This window comes from Glycine max, chromosome 20, assembly GCF_000004515.6.
Source record: "Glycine max cultivar Williams 82 chromosome 20, Glycine_max_v4.0, whole genome shotgun sequence".
In the NCBI taxonomy this organism is placed as follows: Eukaryota; Viridiplantae; Streptophyta; class Magnoliopsida; order Fabales; family Fabaceae; genus Glycine; species Glycine max.
In genome coordinates this window covers 19691902-19696324 of record NC_038256.2, presented here as the reverse complement: position 1 = coordinate 19696324, position 4423 = coordinate 19691902, and positions in this window count along the sequence as shown.

Genomic DNA, 4423 nt, shown 5'->3' with positions numbered 1-4423 from the left:
TGTATTGATTATAGGAAGCTCAATGAAGCCACAAGAAAAGACCATTATCCACTTCCCTTCATGGATCAAATGCTTGAGAGATTTTCAGGGCAATCCTTCTACTGCTTCTTGGACGGATACTCGGGTTACAATCAGATTGCAGTAGATCCTCGGGATCAAGAAAAAATAGCTTTTACATGTCCTTTCGGTGTTTTTGCTTATCGCCGCATACCGTTCGGTTTATGTAATGCCCCTGCTACTTTCTGGAGATGTATGATGGCAATTTTTTATGACATGGTAGAGAAATGTATCAAAGTCTTTATGGATGATTTTTCGATCTTTGGTGCATCTTTTGGAAATTGCTTAGCAAATTTAGAGAAAGTGTTACAGTGCTGTGAAGAATCTAATTTCGTGCTTAACTGGGAAAAATGTCACTTTATGGTCCAAGAAGGTACTGGGCTGGGACACAAGATCTCTAAAAGAGGAATTGAGGTGGATAAAGCAAAACTAGATGTTATCGATAAACTTCCACCCCCAGTTAATGTAAAAGGCATACGCAGTTTTTTGGGTCATGCTGAATTTTATTGACGATTCATTAAAGACTTCTCCAAAATTGGAAAACCCTTAAGCAATCTGTTGAACAAGGAGGTTGTGTTTGTATTCAATGAAGAATGTTTAGAAGCCTTTAACACTCTTAAAGCCAAATTGGTTTCTGCTTCTATGATTACAGCACCAGACTGGGGACAAGAATTTGAATTGATGTGTGATGCAAGTGATTATGCAGTAGGTGTTGTGCTAGGGTAGCAGAAGGGCAAAATGTTTCATACCATTTATTACACTAGCAAAGTTTTGAATGATGCTCAGATTAACTATGCCACCACTAAGAAAGAATTGCTGGCAATTGTGTTTGCACTTGAGAAATTTCAATCTTATCCAGTGGGATCAAAAATTGTGATTTACACTGATCACGCAGCAATAAAATATTTGTTGCGCAAAGTTGATTCCAAGCCACAATTGATCAAATGGATACTGCCGCTTCAAGAATTTGATTTAGTCATCAAGGACAAGAAAGGTTCTGAAAATGTGGTAGTAGACCACCTATCCAGATTGGTGAATGAAGATGTCACTTCAAAAGAGGCTAAAATAAGAGATAAATTTCCTAATGAATCTTTGTTTTTGATTGCAGGGAGACCATGGTTCAATGTTATGGCCAATTTCAAGGCAATAGGTGTCATACCGAAAGATCTCAATTGGCAGCAGAGAAAGAGATTCTTCTATGATGCCTGACATTACGTTTAGGATGATCCACACTTGTTCAAAGTAGGTGCAGATAATCTCCTTCGAAGATGTGTGACAAGTGAGGAGGCCAAGGGCATATTGTGGCACTGTCACAATTCACTATGTGGCGGGCATTATGGCAGAGACAAAACAGCAGCTAAGGTTTTACAGTCAGGATTTTTCTGGCCAACACTTTTTAAAGACGTCCATCACCATGTCTTAAAGTGTGACCAATGTTAGAGAATGGGGGGGAATTTCCCGAAGGAATGAGATGCCTCTGCAAAACATTATCGAAGTTGAAGTTTTTTATTATTGAGGTATTGACTTCATGGGTCCATTTCCTTCATCTGCAGGAAATGAATATATTTTGGTAGCTATTGATTATGTGTCTAAATGGGTGGAAGCTATGGCCACTTCAAGGAATGATGCTAAGACTGTGGTGAAATTTATACAGAAGAATATTTTTGCTCGATTTGGGGTACCTCGAATCTTAATCAGTGATGGTGGTTAGCATTTCTATAATACTCAACTTCAAAAGGTGTTGAGTCAATACCATGTGAATCATAGAGTGGCGTCCCCTTACCATCCTTAAACTAATGGGCAAGTCGAAGTATCCAAAAGAAAATTAAAGAAAATACTAGAAAAAATAGTGGCGTCAACCGGAAAAGATTGGTCAACCAAATTAGAAGATGCATTGTGGGTTTACAGAACTGCATACAAAACTCCAATTGGTCTGTCTCCTTTTCAACTGGTGTATGGAAAATCATGTCATTAACCAGTCGAAATGGAACATAAGGCATATTTGTTAGACAAATGGCCTCAGTTATTGATCGAGGCCGTACCCGAACCAAATAAACATGAAAATGCAGTAACTAGGAAGTGATCCTAGGTCGTTTCCCAACGAGTAGTGACAAGCCAAATGTTCATAACATACTTGCAGTAACAGTAACGATGGGGGGTTTGGTTGTTTGGTAATTAAAGAGCAGAACAAATAAAATGGAATACGAAACTACTAATATTAAAAATGGGTTGTTTCCTCTGATTCAGAAGCCACTCTCTTATCCTGGGTTATGGAGAATTCGTTCCTAACAGTCAACCACTTAATCCAACCCTATTTCAATTTACTAAGCGAAAATCAACTTAGGGTTTTCAATACGTGATTAGGCACCACATACACCAGTTAGCCCTTCGTCCATTAAGCATGAACGCAAGTTAGGCTCAGAGGCAATTAATCCAACACGAAGCGTGCACTGATTAATATTCACGAAATTGGGATAATGGTGAAGGGAAAACTGCCAGGAAACCACATTACAAACGAAACCTCAAAGAGAGTTAGGCTTCGTCTTCAAAAGGAAACAACACCAGAAAATCTAGCCTTCCATGGATTCAAACAGAAAACACAAAATGAAGCATGAAGCAGAAACGTAAATGAACAAGAACGTAAATGAACAGAAACGTAAATGAAAGTAGAAGAAGAAACAAGAATGAACTCGTAATTAGAAGCAGAAAACGGAAATTTGCATTAAGAACGAAAACTGTAACAAGGGAACAGAAAAATGTGGAAACCTAAAACCAAAGCTCTGAATAATGAAAATAGCATTGCAGAATAGAATGCCCTGCACGAATCCCAAGGCAGCTATTTAAAAAGAGTCACTCAAAGTCACTGGGCCTTATTACAATACTCTGGCCCAAAACGAAATAAACACTGAACAACATAAAATAAAATTACGAAATTTCCTAATTAGAAATTAACTAAGGTAAGCGCTGCTTTATTTGCCCTCTTCAAGTCCACAACCAAAATCCGGATTAAGCCCAATGTTTCATTAATTCCTGAAATTAGATTAAAAACATCAAATTAGCTAAATGAGCCCAAATAATAAAACTGCCTAATTAATTGACAATTAAGACCAATCAATAATTAAAATGGTGCAAAAAGGGTTTAGAAAATAGAAGAAAATGATGGCACATCAAAACCCCCCATACTTAGCCTTTTGCACTCCTGGGCAAAATGAAACAAAGAACAAAATCCAAGGATATCAAAGGGAGACAAACAAAAACATTCACATATTTCTCAATGAACATCAAGGAATGAAAGGAATGGGTAACATCTAACATAAGGAGATCCAAAAAGTCAAGACATTCATGAAAATCATCCAAGCAACCCAATCATGGCAAAATAGTTAATCAGCTCAAGAATGAAAAGTGATAAAGCCTCACAAGATATACACTCTATCTCTCAAGTGTCTAGGCTACTATTTACCCTCAAAGCACCCATGAAAGCAAACACCACATAAACTTGGCAAGATTCTAAAATTGACAATCAACCCATAAACGCAAGCACATGAGGATCAAAAGGTCTTTTAAGGTTGTAATGGGGCCAAGGACAAGGTATGGAGAAATATGGAATAGGTGGCTAAATACCAAAGGAATAGAGGAGCAAAGGGGGATAAGTGCATATTAAGAAAAAAATAAGAAAATAAAAAGAAGTAAAGATAAAAATTAAACATGAAGAGTAGAACCAAGAGTTTCATCATTCTTGTGCCATTTAAGATCTTATTCAGTCAACTTTATTGCTTTTCTTTTTCTTTTTTCGATTTTTTTTTTTACTCATTAGCCTTTGAGAAACAACATTTCATTCAGCATGTCCAACATTTAACCAATATACAATGTACATCAAGTATGGCCCAAAATACATCATGAAGCATACCCAACAAAACAAGTTGTCCAATGAAACAAAAACCCCCCACACTTATTCCCAAAACAATTCCAAAGCTCCAAAATTCCTTAAGGATATGGTAATATCATGGTTTTTCACTTAAGGCTTGTAGTGAGCTTCAAAACAAGGAAAGGGAAACAAGGCTCAAAAGGGCTATCAAAGGAATTAATTCAAGGTAAGTCCATTTGGCTAGAAGCTTATAAGAACAAAATTGCCTTAATCATTTCCAAATATGCATGTGAATTAGGACGCATCAACAAGAATCAAGCCAAGGCTATTGTGCAAGCAATCAATGGGGCAAAACACACCAAATGATTATAATGATGGATGGCTCAAATTCTCACAAAGGTAAAATCATCACTTTCAAATTGAGCTTTCAAAACTATCATGACATGTAGAGAAGAATCAAGGATTTCAAGTCACAAAATGTCATGAACTTCTTTTTTTTTC